The following is an 18545-nucleotide window of genomic DNA, read 5'->3' on the forward strand; positions in this document are numbered from 1 at the left end:
GGCTGCTATGGGTTTCTAGCAAGAACGTTTCTTACCTACGCAAAGACCACAACATGATATGCCAATTGCTATTTACCCTTCATAAGGACCCTTTTCATCGAATCCGATCCGACTAAAGTGGGAGAGACAGACACCCGCCAGCCACCTTATGCAACTAGTGCATGTTTGTCGGTGGAACCGGTCTCACGTAAGCGCACGTGTAAGGTTGGTCCGGGCCACTTCATCCCACAATGCCGCCGAATCAAGATTGGACTAGTAACGGTAAGCATATTGAACAAAATCAACACCCACAACTACTTTGTGTTCTACTCGTGCATATACTCTACGCAATAGACCTAGCTCATGATGCCACTGTTGGGTAACGTAGCAGAAATTCAAAATTTTCCTATGAATCACCAAGATCGATCTATGGAGAAACCAGCAACGAGGGGAAGGAGAGTGCATCTACATACCCTTGTAGATCGCTAAGCGGAAGCGTTCAAGTGAACGGGGTTGATGGAGTCGTACTCGTCGTGATCCAAATCACCGATGATCCTAGTGCCGAACGGACGGCACCTCCGCGTTCAACACACGTACAGCCCGGTGACGTCTCCCATGCCTTGATCCAGCAAGGAGAGAGGGAGAGGTTGAGGAAGACTCCATCCAGCAGCAGCACAACGGCGTGGTGGTGGTGGAGGAGCGTGGCAATCCTGCAGGGCTTCGCCAAGCACCACGGGAGAGGAGGAAGATGTGTCACGGGAGGGAGAGGGAGGTGCCAGGGCTTAGATTGGTTTGCCATCCCTTTCCCCCACTATATATAGGGCCAAGGGAGAGGGGGGGCGCAGCCTTGGCCCCTCCTCCAAGGAAGGGTGCGGCTAGGGAGGAGTCCCTCCTCCCCAAGGCACCTCGGAGGTGCCTTCCCCCTTTAGGACTCTTCCTTTCCCTCTTCTCTTGGCACATGGGCCTCTTGGGGCTGGTGCCCTAGGCCCATATAGGCCAAGGCGCACCCCCTACAGCCCATGTGGCCCCCCGGGGCAGGTGGCCCCACCCGGTGGACCCCCGGGACCCTTCCGGTGGTCCCGGTACAATACCGATGACCCCGAAACTTGTCCCGATGGCCGAAATAGCACTTCCTATATATAATTCTTTACCTCCGGACCATTCCGGAACTCCTCGTGACGTCCGGGATCTCATACGGGACTCCGAAGAACATTCGGTAACCACATACAAACTTCCTTTATAACCCTAGCGTCATCGAACCTTAAGTGTGTAGACCCTACGGGTTCGGGAACCATGCAGACATGACCGAGACGTTCTCCGGTCAATAACCACCAGCGGGATCTGGATACCCATGTTGGCTCCCACATGTTCCACGATGATCTCATCGGATGAACCACGATGTCAAGGACTTAATCAATCCCGTATACAATTCCCTTTGTCTATCGGTACGATACTTGCCCGAGATTCGATCGTCGGTATCCCGATACCTTGTTCAATCTCGTTACCGGCAAGTCTCTTTACTCGTTCCGTAACACATCATCCCGTGATCAACTCCTTGATCACATTGTGCACATTATGATGATGTCCTACCGAGTGGGCCCAGAGATACCTCTCCGTCACACGGAGTGACAAATCCCAGTCTCGATTCGTGCCAACCCAACAGACACTTTCGGAGATACCCGTAGTGTACCTTTATAGCCACCCAGTTACGTTGTGACGTTTGGCACACCCAAAGTATTCCTACGGTATCCGGGAGTTGCACAATCTCATGGTCTAAGGAAATGATACTTGACATTAGAAAAGCTTTAGCATACGAACTACACGATCTTGTGCTATGCTTAGGATTGGGTATTGTCCATCACATCATTCTCCTAATGATGTGATCCCGTTATCAATGACATCCAATGTCCATGGTCAGGAAACCGTAACCATCTATTTATCAACGAGCTAGTCAACTAGAGGCTTACCAGGGACATGGTGTTGTCTATGTATCCACACATGTATCTGAGTTTCCTATCAATACAATTCTAGCATGGATAATAAATGATTATCACGAACAAGGAAATATAATAATAATCAATTTATTATTGCCTCTAGGGCATATTTCCAACAGTGGCGCCATGTTCCTAAAGCAATATGAGCAAAGGATTAACGATCCACTTCATAGGAAAGTAAAACAGTAGCATGTGATATTTTTGGTTCTTCCGCGAGAAGCAATTTGATGGACAATTATAATCCTATTGCCGAAAAAACTTTTCACAAATATCTACCAAATCAAGGTACCACCTACCAAGACATTTCATCTAATTTTGCCCCTATTGCCTAGGATAATTGATTAAAAAAACAAGTGGAAAATTTAACTAAATTGGCACCTGCTTTTTGCCAAAAAATAACTTATTACAGAAAAACAAAAGCAACTAAATCAACTAGCCTACTAAATCAACTAAGTCAACTAGCCTACTAAATCAACTAAATCAACTAGCCTACTAAATCAACTAGCATACTAAATCAACTAAATCAACTAGCCTACTAAATCAAAATGTAGCAGGGAGGAGGGGTTGTGGATGGAGGAGGGAGGAGGGAGAAGGAGGGGCGACTCGAGGAGGGAGAAGAGAGTAGGACAGAGGAGGAAGACGGAACAAGGAGGGGCCGACCGGCGGCGAGTGGAGGGAGGACAGAGGAGGAAGGCGGCGCGAGGAGGGGCCGGCCAGCGGTGACTGGAGGCAGGACGGAGGAGGAGGCCGGTACCGAGTCCAGCGAGGAGGAGGAGGTGAGGGCGGCGCAGATCGGAGGAGGGGCGACGGGGGAGGACCGACGCGGGGGGTTGAGGGGAAGATCGAGTGAGTGTGAGTGTGAGTGGATCAGATAGAGGAGAGTGGGGGTGGGAGATGGAATGGCTTAGCAGTAGCGCGTTATAGAAAAAAGGCGCTACTGCTAAACGACCTAGCAGTAGCGCCTTTCACAAAGAACGCGCTACTGCTATGTGTCAGCATGTAAAAATAGACATAAAAAATACATTGATCATCAATGATCTTTTTGTGTACAATCTGATTTGTCAATATGAGTCCTGACCAGTTAAGGAACTGGTGAAGACTCTTATTGCGGCCACAAATTCTACACATAGAGTTCAATGAAGATCAAGTGCTTGTGAAAGTTTGAGAAGTAACATATTTAAGGTGGTACAAACTCTCTTCAGGGAGCAAGGTGGGACTAAATTTTTGTAGTAAACTTAGCAGTAGCGCTCTTCATGTTAACGCGCTGCTCCTAGAACTAGCCTCGTGGCGGCGTCGTGGCAATTATAGCAGTAGTGCATCTTAGAGCGGGCGCGCTACTGATACATTTACTTCAGCAGCGACTTTTGTGCGCGCGCGCTACTGCTACTTAGCAGCAGCGCCTTATTTTAAAGCGCGCTGCTGGTAAGATTCTGTGTATAGGCTTTTCCCTAGTAGTGTTGATTCATAGGATCAAATCCTATACAAGTTTCCTCTAAGAATTCCTTTGTACTCATAGGATAGGAATATCATGAATAGAAAAGTTAATGGAAATAAGATGACATGCATCTCAATTCCTTAGGAAAAGTAACTAAATTCTATTAATGTGTGTGAATCTAAGAAGCCTTAGCTAATCATTTTGATCGTTTGTATATACCTCTAAACACTGATAATGAAAATAAAGTGTGTTGTTTATCTAAAAGAAACAAGATACTGCCTTCATAAAACCACATTTTCAAACCACCGAAAATTAAGCTCTGTAAGAGCAACTGTAAGTGATTCCATATAACTTTCAAATTCCAAAATAACTTGTTGTATTGAGAGTTAGCTCACTCTAGTAGATCCCAAAAAGTTGCTTAACCACCGATAGCTCCTATTTTTTTTGTAGTTGCGGAAGTGTTATTCCTATTTTCATAAACTACTACTTCATTATTTAAGCTAGTTGCACTCTCTTTGTTTCATAGAAGGGGAAAAATCATTCTACAAATATTGTGTTCTTCCTCATTTATTTAACTTGTACATCTCTTATTAACCAAGGTGTATTCAGATAGCACACACATTATTACAATTACCAATTATTGTTTTCATCGTACTACATTCCTATTTTATTAAACTTTTACTCCCTATTTTTTGCAGGAAAAATTTCTGATCTAAACTCTTCATGATTGATGGCAACTTGTACTATTGTGTGCTCTTGATCTAAGTTCCGAACATTTTTTTAATGCTTCATTTCTACTTTTATGTCTGCAAAATATTAATTCTGAATTGAACTTATAACAATAAATAAGTCACCTTTTGTTTATTGATGTTTCTCTTCACTAAAATTGCTTAAACTCCTCTAGCCTTACAAACTCTCTGAACAATTGTTTCTTCTCCCACTTCATCATGTTGGTACTAATCTTTGGATCAATGGTTCAAGAATCATTTGCTCAAAATTGGATTCTCTACCTTGATGTCTGCTCGCTCGTAATGTACCAACATCTTATCATTTGAATGTTTTAGTTTTGTAAGTGCATGCTTCTCTCTCTGTCATCTCCTTTGTTTGGATGAATCTTCTACATCTATATAGGTACCCCCCCCCCCCACTAACGTATTTCTCATAACATACAAGCATGCCACCTCAGAATGCAACATGCAAGGGAAAAACTCCACCTCAACACGCAACCATGCATAGGAAAACCGTTACTTCAACATGCAATCATGCATGAGAATTTCCATGCTATCATGCTATTTATAGATTGTAATTTTTTTACAACTATAGAATAATAAAACAGAGTAAATCATATGTATTTTTAGTTTTAGTTCTCATATACCTACTCCAAATATTCATGTTTCGTACACCAATATAACTAAAATATATTGCAAAAAATGCTCGCAGCAACGTGCAGGTTATCATCTATTATATGTAGTTTGCATGCATGGGAGATATACATAAATGTTGATGGGAAATAATTAATCCTACCCGGGGTCTCACTTGTCCTAAAATGGCTGGCCAACACAAGTCCAAACCAGTCAACAAAGTCTAGGAGAATGAACAAAAATCCATGCCATTGATTCAAGCAAATTTTTATCACTAAAAGCTAAAAAATAGGTAAAACAAAAAATGCAAAAAATAGCAATTAAAATAAGTAATAAATTTAGCCTAATATGGGCCAAGCAAAACCGTTGGTTGAAGAACTAAACTCATATTATTATTATTTACAGTTGTGCGTGTTGCCCGATTCATTGCCTGTGACATAATCATCCAGAACACGGCGGGTGATCCCGATAACCATCAAGTCGTCGTTATACTAGTCGAGTTTAATTATTCGGTCTTTTTAACCTTGTTAGACTTAAGAGTCTGCAAATATGATTTGCTCAATCGATGTAATCATAACAGTAGCATGACGCTGGCTTCAGTGTCAGTCACCTAATCGACTAATATGTCTTTTATATCTTAGCAATGCGGGCGTGCCACACTATATAGCATAAACGGTGTGGTGTATACGTGTACTGTGTAGTGCGAGATGTGATCATTGCATTGATTTATACTTAATATTTTTACTACTTACATCTCATTATCACCAAATGTAACTAGTATTTTCATTATATCTAACAATGTTTACCCCATAGTCTTATTACTAATATTTTAAAAAATCAAACCTTGAGTGTGTACAATAAAAACTTCCACCATTATAAATGTAATAAGGAAAGTAGAAAACCATTTTATCATGGAAATTTTGTTATTAAAAAATTAGTTTGGGTTATTCATCGAAATAAATTTCAAAGATCCAAGTATAGACAAAGCACAGTAAGTGACAATATCGCATGTATCCATCTGTGGATTAATTAGTTCTATTTATTTAGGCATAACAAAATCGAGCCATTTGTCGGGTTTATTTTGGGTGGTTCGCATATGCATTGTCCTTGCCATTTTATATGTATTATAGCGTGCTTATATGTTGTGCGTGTTTAATCTATAAATATCTTGATTGTGGATTCTGCGATGCACGGGTCTAATAATAGATTCTATTTGTTTCATCCCCAGTTTCGCGTTTAGTTAGGTCATCTTTCGTACTATTATATATCAGCAGTGTTTAGTGATGTCTGATCCATGTGTGGTTACATTGTACTTTATACACAGTCTAAACAATATAGTGTCTGATTTTCAACCATTGCCATGTAACAGAGTTTTTTTTTTTCATATTAGTAGATGATGTAATAAATATGTTATCGAATAGAAATTATCTCCCTCCAAAATAAAAAATATTCACCAGCGAAGCAGATATAAACTCGCGAGTTCTTTTTGTATAAGAACTAAAATTGGCATGTCTTGGTAGGTATGCCACAACTGTATCATCAAAGTTTAGCTTTAGAGCGGGTATGTGTGATAACAAAGGTAATGCAATTGAATTTAAATGCATTTCCATGAGAGCATGCAATACGCAAAATATCTATTTAATTGTAAATGGGAGTTATCCCCAAAACCCTCTAGGAGTAGTATAATGGTATGAAAATGATGCGACTAGTAAAATTGTAACAAAAACGAAAGGAAGCTAATAGTGAGAAGAGCATAAGTTTTTCGCGAATTCCTTTGCATATATTCAAATTCATCCACTATCTAATTCCACTAATCTATGTTCTTTTTTTTTAAATCCAAATCAATGGATGCTTGAACATGGAAGTAATCCCCTTCCTTGGGGATAGATCTGTGATAATATCTCCAAAGTAGGGGCCGGTACGAAAATATGTGTGGCACATGCTGTGGATTGCGGTTGGGTTTGTTTCTACGTAGAAATCTAACGGAAGACTAACTGGGGAACATTCTCCTCAGGAAGATTCGGCAGCCGCAGTCGTCGAATTATGCAAACAAGGAAGGAAACAATAGCCCACGAGAATCAAGACGGCGGGAGGGGCAAGAGGAAAGGTGGGAGGAAGGGCGTGCGGCAGAGAGGGTAGGTGCGGTGGCCGTGCGCAGCCTAGCGGTCAAGGCAGCCACGGTGGAGGACGTGACGGCACCCCCGCGGCAGGCGCATCCACGCGGCGCCATGGAAGTCGGCGAGGCACACCGTGCAGCCCTCAGGGAGGAGCGCCGAGTCGTCTCCGGTACTGGATGCGGAGAACGCGTCGAAGAGCACGGCCGGGGCGTGCTCCTCAAGCTCCTCGAGGCCTGGTCTTCATGGTAATGCTCCTGGTGGTGCGTCGAGGTAGTGGAGTGGTGGAAGCTGAGGTCATCGTCAGTGCGGGCGCCTGCGGGGCAGAGCAACCAGGAGGAGAGACGGTGGAGGTGATCAAGCAGGAAGACGAGGTTGAGCAGCAGCCTCGGCACCTCCGCGTACACCGGCGCAGGGAACCCCCATTCCCTTGCCGGAGAAGAAGTATCCTTTTGCAAACTTACAGACAAATACAAAAGGTGGAGAGCGAGAGCTAGCGAGAGATGATGATGATAAGGAGGAGGAGGTGTCTCACATGGCAGAAAAAGCTAGCTCTGCCGTTTATAAGGAGAAGAAGCAGCAGCAGCGGAGCTAGGGAGCTAAAGGAGCTGGACGGGGGGAGGAGAAGAGCATTGTGTGGCTATAGGGGTGTGGGTTGCAGGATGGCGACAGGCCAACAGAGATGTACTACAGTCGATGTATAGGTGACACAGGAGTACGTGTCCGTCAGAGCGCCTTAGCCCCGGCTAGGAGATCCGGCGCCACCGCGCCCTGCAAGTTGGGCCGGCCCACGAAACGCGTCGACCAACAAACTCGCGCGAAAAAATGGTTGCTACAGGATTCGAACTCCTGACGTTCATTGCACGTGCGAGCTCCCTAACCACTAGTTACCAGCCTTGAGTGATTTGTAGCAGCCTAAAATACCTAATAACACAGTCGCAACGCTATTTGTTGCACATAACCATGTACAGTATTGCTTAAAAGAATTTGGAAAAAAAATTCGTGATAGTTCATGGATTTGGAAAAAAATTCATCATTTTTGAAGAAAAGTTGTCAAACTTGAAAAAAGTTCATCGATTTTCAATAAGTGTTCATCAACTTTTTAAAAATGTTCATCGAAATTAAAAAAAATTCCATGGATTTTCAAAAACAAATCTACAAATTTGAAAATTTTCGTCAATTTGAAAAAAAGTTCATCAATGTTCATCAAAGTTTGTTGAATTTGAAAAAAAATTCATCGAATTTCAAAAAGTTCATTAAACCTTAAAAAAAGTGCATCGAATTTCAAAAAAGTTCAGCGAATCTGAAAAAAAGTTCATCAATTTGAAGAAAAAGTTCACGAATTATAATAAAAATCATTGATCCTGGAAGAATGAAAAAGAAAAAACATAAACGAATAAAGGAAAAAAAAGAAAAAGGAACTTTGAAATAAGAAAAAGAAGTAAAAGTATGTTAGCGATCACGTTGGGCAAGGTGGCGTGATGGTTAGTGCCGGTTAGCTCGAAGTAGAGGTCGGTAGTTTGATCCCCTGCATGTGAGCTCTTTTTTTTGCGTCTAGATACACAAAGGAACACAGGGTGAGATGGGCCAGCCTAAATATAAGTCTTAGATTCTAATATGGACTACATACTGAGTAAAATGAGCGAATCTACACTCTAAAATATATCTATATACATCCGTATGTAGTCCATATTGAAATCTCTAGAAAGACTTATATTTAGAAACAGAGGGAGTGTTAAACAAAATCTGATTTTTTTTTTGTTGTTGCCACAAACATGTTTTGAGTGTTTTAGCTGCACGCAAATTTCATGAAGAAATGACATTTGCGGAGGTCCGACAGAATGACAACATAGTCTGTGCCCCTATCAGAGGATGATTTACTGAAGCACTTGAGCCCAGTAATCAAATTATATGGGGAATGCTATCACATCGACCCTCCCAAAAAAAATTGTTATCAGATCACAACAGACAGGCAATGTAACAATTATATACACTGGAATAAATGTTAACATCCTGTAAAAGACTTCAATATAACTTTTGAATTTCTTTGACTAAAGCAAGTAATCTTGCATGGAATCTGTTTATTTGTACAAGAATTGCACATTTCGACAGGCAGCAACCAAATCATATGAGTTGGTGTGTGCTCTACCACAGATAAATGAAGGTGATCCAGTTGAATACAATCCATTCCAAGAGTGTGCAAAACACAAAATAACAAGAAATCATGAGGTAGCCCAAACCCCTTGAGAAGATTCGGTCTGATTGCTTGTCCTGCGAGATTATCGCGAAATATTACCATTTCCTTCTGATTCTACCGGTGCGTCAGGCTCGAGACACAACTATTAGAATCAGCTGATGCCGGCATGACAGCTCTTGTCGCATGCGCAGAAATCTCGCCATGCCTCTGGTAATCAATGAAAAGCCGTGCACCGGCGCGGGAAAAGAAGAAAGTGTCGCCCGCGTTGAGGAACTTCCCCTTGACAAAGTGGCTCCACCCCTTGGCCATTATGTACCTCTTGCTGCTGTTTCGATAGGAGTACCGAAAGTGCCAGAGCTTGCCCCCGCGGTTCTCGAAGCTGAGCATGCGACCCTTCTCCAGCGGAAAGTACTTCTCCGCAAAGTGCTTCAGGATCACCAACCGCTTCCGCTCCCCCACGTCGCTCGGTCTCAGCACCTGCTCGAACATGTGCTCCTGCCCCTCATCACCGCCGCATTTAATCTGTGTAAGTTTTGGTGTATTTCTGGAAAATAATGACTGGTTAGTGCACCTTCTTTGGTGAAGTAACTTTATTAACTTGACGGCAAAACTTCTCTAGTAGCACAAGTTGAGCGACAAATATACCTGGAACATGCAGAATCAAAGAGGACTCAGGTGATCTGATTACAACAACCATTTAGCTTCGTTAGAACATGAAGGATTAAATCAGGTCAACTGAAGAATCTAAGTCAAAGTAAAGGAGGGCATATTTCTTCGTTTTTACAAGGAACATTAGTACCTTCGATCAGCTGGCCTATCCAATCTCTTTTCATATTCATCTGGTCGATTGTCGTATAGTTGTTGTTTCTGTTTTCTGCTAGCATCAAACATAATCCACCAACGGCATGTTGATTGTAGGATTGCTCGGATGATTACTAATGAAGGTCCTCAAGGCATACTCCAAATCAGAAGCTGCACCCCCAAATTTTGCGGAAATCTTTCTAAGTCCTGGCATATGTTTGATGCTAATAACTGCAGTACCACATTCATGTTTTATTTTGCATCGGCCCTCGCCAAAAAAGAGAGGTTGGCCCATTGGTGGGATGGCATCGAAAACTAGCTTGAGCTTCAAGAGATTAGGCATTGCATCTGGCTCAAATTTTAGGCAAGCTATACTACTCGTGCACCTCAAATTGAAGTACTTGAGAACTGAGAACCCGGACGCCTTGTCAAAGATGATCTTGTGAATGGGTGCCGTCTCCACATACAGTGACAGAGCAGTGAGGGCGCGCAACCCTCCGAGTATATCAACAAAAATTATCTTTAGTTCCCTAACTGGAATCTTCAAAGTGCATAGGTTGCCATGTTTCTCAATCCAAGGAGGAATTTGTGAGAATATGCAGCAGCTGTGCGGCGAGAACTCAAATCTCTGGAGAAGGGGCGGGGGTGCCATGTGAAACCATGGAATGGTCACTTTTGAAGTGTCAGGATCCACAGTATTTTTAACTGAAGAACCATGAGCCACAACCATAATTTTCAGGTTGCCATGTCCTCCGAGTAAAGAACCCAAAACTTCCACGCTTGTCTGCAGATGGTCAAAAGAAGGTGATATAGAAAAATAAGAGGTAAGGTGAAGATCCTGCAGGTAGTTCAGCTTGCCAAGGCTCCACTCACGGATAACAGAGCCACTCATGCTACCGATCCAATCCAGCAGCTTTGTGTCAACAGGAACAATCAGGTGCAGCAAGTGTGGGAGATGTATAATATCCCATGGAACAGCAGTGATTCTTGTTGCGTCCATAATATCAAATGTTTCCAAACATCTCAGGGCTCGCATACGATTTGGCAGTTTTATGCAGACATCACTTGCAATCTTCAAATATCTCAGGTGAAACAGTTCCGAAATCCCAGTGAGGTCTATGGAGTTGTCATCGTCACCATGACCAAATAGTTGAAGGTTTAGCACACGAAGAAGCTTGAATTCTCCAATAAAAGGCATACACTCCAAAAAATCTAAGTGACCGAACTTGTGACTTTGTGATGTTTGCTGGTGTCTTGGCATATTTTGCATCGCCAAAGACAAGAGATAGTCGACAAACGTTATGAGAAAGTGCTATATTCTTCCGATTGCAATCTAGTACCACAATGAAATTCTCTTCTGCAGACTTGTGTGCAATAAGATCACATACGACGTCATGAACTGTACAGGACAACACCTTATTGTTGTAGTTGATATACAAAGGTTGGATGAATCTTCTATCAATAAGTTCATCGAAATAGATACCTGCAGCTTCCTCTATCATCTCTTGATCTTGCTCTTCCCCTTTTCTTGTGGCAATAAACCTTTCAGCCACCCATTGCTTCACCAGATCATCCTTCCAGACTATGGAGCCCTCGGGATACATATGAAGATACAGCAAAAATGTCTTAAGATAAATAGGAAGATTATTGTAGCTGAGATTCAACACTTGTCTCATTCTTTCTGAAGTAGAACTTGACCACAAATGGAGCTCCTTTACAGTACCCCTAAATGAATATGGGCCCTCCGTTTCTCTTGATCCAACGATTGATGTCTACAGGTACTCCAAGGTGTGTCTGAGAGAGTACCAACGAAAAAAAGTGTGGGAGTACCTCCTGCTAGGGGGTAAAAAGGTAAACTCATTCTTATTATTATTCCCGTATTGGTGCATCACGGCTGATACATAATAGCTATTCGACTCGATTGCTAGAACCCTAACTCTTGTCCCTGAAAAAAGAAAAGAAAAAAGAACCCTAATTCCAATAGGACAGGCGCCAGAGGCCACTGTGGAAAAAGACAACCATTGGGGCACGAACTTGCCAGAATGGCATCGACTGGGAATGGTCGCCGACTAGGGGTGGGCAGCGCCGCCGCCGCTGCCGCGGCGGACGCATTTGCAAGAGCCATCTTTCTTGCGCAATTGGAAACTCGCCCGCGCGCTGAAGCAGGATGAGTAGGGCGAGGCGGGATCATCAGGCTGGATGTAGATCTATCATGGCGGCACTACAGGTGTACGAATGTGCAGTTGATCTGACCGATTTGGTTCAGTATGGAGGGACGGGGAGCGGCTGCTTTGATTAGACTATGTCGGTCTGATGAACGAACTTCTTGCGAGCCTGATCTCTCTTGGTGTATTCCACTATATTTGGGTGTTAATTTCCTTTGTACATGTTAGTTTAGATATTAGGTATTGATAACTCCCGAACATTCGGGTTTTCTGGACATGGAGCCGAACGCGCTCGAACCGTTTGCACAAATCTTGATGCTCTCCCATTGCCATGTCATCACAGGAGACTCGTTCGGGTTGAGAGCGAATTGACGTGAATGATTTTTTACTCCCCTACCTTATCCTTTCCCCAGCGAGCTCTGCCTCACCCACTCCCCATTCTGGCGATTACAGCGGAAGGGTCCTTCGGCGAATGGAGCAGAGGCGTGTGGGGCGCGAGTGCTGCGGCGAGGGTGCGGGACGGCGACGTCCGCCGGGCACCACGCTGCGGCCCTGAGAGAGGAGGCGACGGTGAGGATGCGGCCCGCGGGAGGAGGCGACAATGAGTGCGGCGGCAAAGTTGCGGCCTTTGAGGAGAAGGCGACAGCGAGTGTGGCGGCGAGGTCGCGGCCCGCGAGGAGGAGGTGGCGGCCAGCAGAAGCTGTTCCTACGAGTTGGAGCTCGTCCCGCGCGGGATGCACGACCAGGTGCATTCCGGCATCATGCGCGCGCGAGAGCCGCGTCCCGGAGCGAGAGCAGCGTGGCGGTCCCGGTCGTGCCGGCCACCACATCCTGGCGCTTGCCAGGCCCTGGCAACGCGGTCAGCGGGGACCAGTTCGCGGCGTTGCTTTGCCGGGTCGTGCGAGTGCGGCGGTGAGGATGCACGAGGTCTGCATCTAGCCGGTAGCTATGGAGGCTGCCGCGACACACGAGGGAGGAGCATCTACTGATGGGGGCGAAGGCTGGTTGCTCCCGTTGTCACGCACGGTCGCTGAGGGGAGCCGACGGCTATGGAGGACGTCGAGCGGGGGTGGCAGTCATTCCCGCTTCTGCTCCAAGTGCATCAATGGCGTCGTCAGCCGTTGACCCCCTCCATTTTTGGCACTTCATCGAGGTACAAGATGCATCCATCCATCTCATCAATGCGATAATTGTTGAAGCCGCAAGTCTGATTGATCGATCCACTCCATCAGTGTTGTTTCAGTTCCTGCCATGCTTTGTTTCAATTGTGTTTTTGCACTGCCATTCAGTACAAGTAGTAGAAGTGTAGAACAGATTGCCAAGCATATCGGACATTCATAATTGCTGCTAATCGACCTCATCCGATGTTGCTTTCATGTTGATTCAATCAAATCTAATCGATCGTTCGAGTCAATCTCTATTTTGGTTCTGTAGTGTGATATTTTGGCTGGGTGGTTCATTGCACATGGCCATACAAATGAAGAAGAAACGAAGCCTACAATCATTGACTACATCAAGCATACGATGGCAAACAAATTTTTTGGCCATGGCAATTGAAACTTTTTTGTTTTTGCCATGGAATATTTACTTTTATTGCCAAGACAAAGACAATTCTTTGGCAAATAACCATGGCAAATTTAGTTCATAGATCACGGAAAAGTTTAGTTCATAGACCATGGGAAAAATGGCAAAATTGCCATGGCAAACATGTCAAAATTCTTTTTTAAGACGTTCAAAAACATGACAAACTTAAGATGTTTACAAACATGGCAAACATGTCAATTTTTTTATTATTTTTAAGATGTTCAAAAACATGGCAAACTTGCCATGGCAACTTAAGATGTACAAAAACATAGCAGCCTAAGGTATTCAAAAACATGGCAAACTTGTCATGGCAACTAAAAGATTTTTTTATAGATGTGTTTTTTGCCATGGCAACTAATTTTTTTTATAGATGTGTTATTTGTCACGGCAACTAAAATCATTTCTTGCCATGGCAACTAAAAGAATTTTTTATAGATGTGTTTTTTGCCATGGCAACTAAAAGATTTTTTTTTATAGATGTGTTTTTTGTCACGGCAACTAAAATCATTTATTGCCATGGTTCGTTGTATCCTTGCTAAAGTCTATCCAAGAATGTTTTGCCATGTCAATTACAATTTTATGAGATGATGCAAATAGAGTTCATTGTCATGGCAATTTTTATTTTGTGCATCATGACATCTCTAGCGCATGGACCATGCCAAATTTTTGTAGCAATGGCATGGTGAAATTATTTATTTTTTGCAACATGGCAAATTTAATTTTATAGCCATGGCAAATTTACCCTGTTTTTGCCATGGCAATTTTACCTTTTCTTTTGCCAATGCCAAATTAACCTTTATTATTTTGCCATGGCAACTTACCCTTTAGATACATGGCAATTTACTTTTTTTACATACATGGCAATTTTTTTTACTTTTACTACTGCTCATGCCAAATTTACTTCTTTACTTGCCATGGCAATATAACTTTTACATCCATGTCAAATTTTACCTTTTATTTGCCATGGCATTTTTCAATACACATTATTTTGTGTCTTTAGGTATATAGTAAAATTAACTTTTTTTTATTTTTGCCATGGCAAAAATTACCTTAATTGACATGTCAAATTTTAGCTAAATCACCATGGCAACTCTTAACTTTTATTTCCATGGAAAATTTAACTTTTTTATTTTTACTATGGCAAATTTACCTATATCGCCGTGGAAAATATTTAACTTTTATTACCATGATAAATTTAGCTTGTTTCCCCATGGCAAATTTTTATTTCATTCACTATATAGCATGGCAACTTTTTGGTCGTCTACTCTGGATTTTCTAAATTATTTTTCATGAGTTTTTTGCCATCTCTTTTTCAACAAATCCATGTATCTGTTGCATTTTTTAAAAAGTTGCCATTTGTTTTATTGAAAAAGTCTCCTAATTTTGCCATCTTTTTTTGAAGAAAAACTTACTAAACTTGCCATGTGTGAACGTTTCATTATAGGTAGTGCGATATTTTTTTGAATCCATGGTAAATTTATGTTTTGAGATCGTGGACCGTAGCAAATCCCCTTCTTTTTCTTTAATTTTCATGATGCAAATTTTATTCTTTAGTGCCATGGAAATTGTATTTTTTAAACATGGCAATTTATACTACCACACCATGGCAAATTCCTCACACATAATTTTGTGTTCAAATTGTGCATACAATCTATCGAAATTTAATTAAAAATAGCATGGCATTTTTTTACTATGAATCTTCCATGGCAATTTGTTTTTGTTTCGATGATGGAAATTGCCATGACTATTTTTCTTTTGCTTTTAGAGTTGATGACATTTTTGTTAGGTAGCAGTGCAAAATCTGGGCTTTAATCTGCCACAGCAAAAAAAAAGTTGGGCTTTCTTCAGCTACCGGGCTGTAGGGTCGACAGGTGGGGGCGTGGGGCGTTCGTGCTGGGGGCCTCTCCTCCCGAACGAATTCGTTCGGAGCGATCTACCCTCCAGTATGAACGATTCATTCGGTCTGGTGCCTCCCCAGACCGAACGTTCGGCTGTTATTGGTGTCCATCCGAGAACTTGTAGCCAAGTTTAATCGGTCCAGCGCAAAGAAACCATATCCATCGATTGATTGGTACAACTTTTTTATCCTTCGATTTGTGAGACCAACATGGGTTGCTAACTTGATATCCATCGCTCTCAATCGGTGCCTATGACAAAGAGCAGATGGCAGGCGGCAATGGGTCGGTCCGGTCGTCATGGAGACATAACTACTCTACGGCTGTGTTAGTGATAGGACACATGATTTGATTAAAAATAGAAAAGGGCCTAATTAAGAGGAGGAAAGACTAAACTACCCTTGTAAGTGGAGGGTCAGATTTAAGTGGTACTCCATCTCTGCTTGAGGGAGTACCAGGGTACCGTAAAAAAGCTCCACAAATGGGACCTCAACATATCACGTATGTATGTCAGCAAATCCAGTGATACTGCTGTCTGCTGGTTTGCCAAATGCCTAGCTATGTTGATTATCGCTAGCGGCAAACCACCACATATATCAATAATTTCATTTGAGACTTGTTTGAATTCTGTTGGACAGTCATTTTTAGAACCAAAAAGCCTCTTAAAGAATAGCATTCTTGAGTGATCATCATCGAGAGGTTTCATCTCGAAAACATGCTTCGGGTGATCACAGCAACATGTTAATGCAACATCCTCAATCTGTGTAGTTACTATAATTCTGCTGCCATGGCTTCTGTCTGGAAAAGCAAATTTAATAATGTCCCATACTGATGCATCCCACAAATCATCAATAACAACTAAATACCTGCATGCCAAGAATTCACACCCATTAGATTATACAGATTGTGTCAGGCTAATAGTAAAATTGATGTTTACTGGATTAAAATTGATGTTTACTGGATTAACATAAAGTAAAATAAATAGCATAATGAACCTGGGTTAACAGTACCTTTTATCTTGCAGATGTTTGCTGATGCCAAGCTCATTAGAACTGGCAGGTAGTGGCTGCTTCTGGTGGAGTTGCGAGAACAAGTCAAGGAAAAGTCTCTTCATATCAAGTTTTTTGGACACTCGGATGAAAGCTCTGTACTCGAATTGCATTCCAATTATTTCATACAACACATTGGCAAGTGTAGTTTTACCCAGACACCCAGATCCAAGAATAGATACCACCTTGCGCTGCTGCTGACCTGCTGCGTCATTAGCGGCCAGTGAGTTGATAAACTCATTCATACGGCAATTGATTACAATTTGTGCAGCTTCTTCATAGGGCATTGGAAGCATACTGCCAGTGGACAAGAATCTACGCTTCAAGGTGCTGCAAGACTGTATGCATCGTTCTGATGCAGAGGCCGGGGAGCACCCCCTTTTCGAAAAAAGGTGCTGCAACACTGGAGCTTATACCTGTCATGCCGTTCAATAGCCTCCCGGGCATAGATCCTGAACTCGGATATAGTTTCTGCAATCTTGGGCTTACTAGGAAGACGAGGGACACAAACATGAATGGTTCTACTGGTTTCCATACCATGTTCCGACACTTGCAGTGTGAATGCAACCTGTCTGTATCATCGGCAAATTGTATGCTTTGTGCATCGGCAAATTTTAGAAAATTCCTATTATTTTATTGTCACAATTGACGGGCGCAGCAACACGCGCCATCAATGATCTAGTGATGGAGTGAATGACGAGGAAGCTAATGAGGACATTGAGCCTAATAATTATGAACTTACTCAGGATTCAAAACTATCATTCAGTACCCAGTTTTGTAAAGCTCGGAAAGAGGAACTAAACACTAGGAAAAATATAGCGGAACAGCCCAGGAGATGCTACCGAATAAAGGATAAAGAGGACCACAAGGTGGAATATATTGCCATGGAAAGAGTTGCAACTAAGAATAATTATGGTGAGTCTCACATTCCTAAAATTGTGACATACTCCAATAATAGTCTTGTAATAAGGCGTCATGTGTGGGAGTGGATTTGGGTTGCTCTCTGCACATGATTGATTATAATATAAACCTTATTAAATCTATAGAACAAACATGAATTGATCTTGGGTTACAAGCTAGTATGCAACAATGGTTAAATGCAGCTGTAATACAATTGAAACGGGAAAACATGCCTTAGAGAATTTGCTGACTAATGATAAAAATAGTGATGTTTATACTTAAGGCGGTAGTTGGGATCACCTCAGGCAGGTTTTTTTGCAATAAGAAGAAGAAGAACATATCACCGCACAATTCTGGTTAGAGAGATGTTTTCAATATCAATGGTTTGGGTAAACATGATAAAGTAAAAAACATAGGCAAAATTAAGACTTACACCGGTCAAGGCATACTTTGGACACGTCTCTTCACATATTCGCGTTGCAAGCACATCACAGCGCTTTGTTATACACGAGCAAAAGTAGGGCATTATTTCAATCATGGGAGCATGAACCTGGGTAAATCCTTGCCTGCCGTTATCATCTAACCCAATCGCCTAGCTGTCATACAATATCGAGGGATTTGTCAGATTTAGCTCCGACAACAAGCAAAACCGTGTGCGTCATTGATCATCTGGACATGGAAGTCGATGACCGTCAATACCTTGTCGGCGATAGAGAATTTGTCCGGCTGACCATCGTCATCCAGATCATCCATCACTGCGATGCGCTTCTTTGCCTCTTTGAGAATGAGGCACTACAACATCTTATCCAAACCAAAAGCACGAACTTTCCTCCTCTCATCTGCCGATTTTACATTCGCCCGGTGCCCCCATCACGGCTCTTGTCCGCCATCTCCTCGTGCCAAGGTAGGACAAAGACTGGAGGTTTCTCACCTGGTTGAAGTCGAGCTCGATCCACTGACCGATTTCTCGCCGATGAATGGAGCGAGGTACTTCAAGATCGTGTCGCATGATCGGGAATCGCCTGCATGCCACCTTACCAGTTAAACCCTAGAAAATGGTCTGGGGTTGGC

At 42.7% G+C, this 18545-nt stretch overlaps 2 pseudogenes; both read right to left on the bottom strand.

Annotated features, from left to right (window-relative positions):
* Nucleotides 1-6847: 6847 nt before the first annotated feature.
* LOC147956978 (uncharacterized) lies at nucleotides 6848-7743 on the bottom strand (annotated as a pseudogene).
* A 1451-nt stretch (nucleotides 7744-9194) lies between these two features.
* LOC147956979 (disease resistance protein RGA5-like) lies at nucleotides 9195-18227 on the bottom strand (annotated as a pseudogene).
* Between the last annotated feature and the right edge of the window lie 318 nt (nucleotides 18228-18545).

Source organism: Triticum urartu, chromosome 7A (genome assembly GCF_056163025.1).
Source record: "Triticum urartu cultivar PI428250 chromosome 7A, HENAU_Tu73, whole genome shotgun sequence".
Classification (NCBI taxonomy): domain Eukaryota; kingdom Viridiplantae; phylum Streptophyta; class Magnoliopsida; order Poales; family Poaceae; genus Triticum; species Triticum urartu.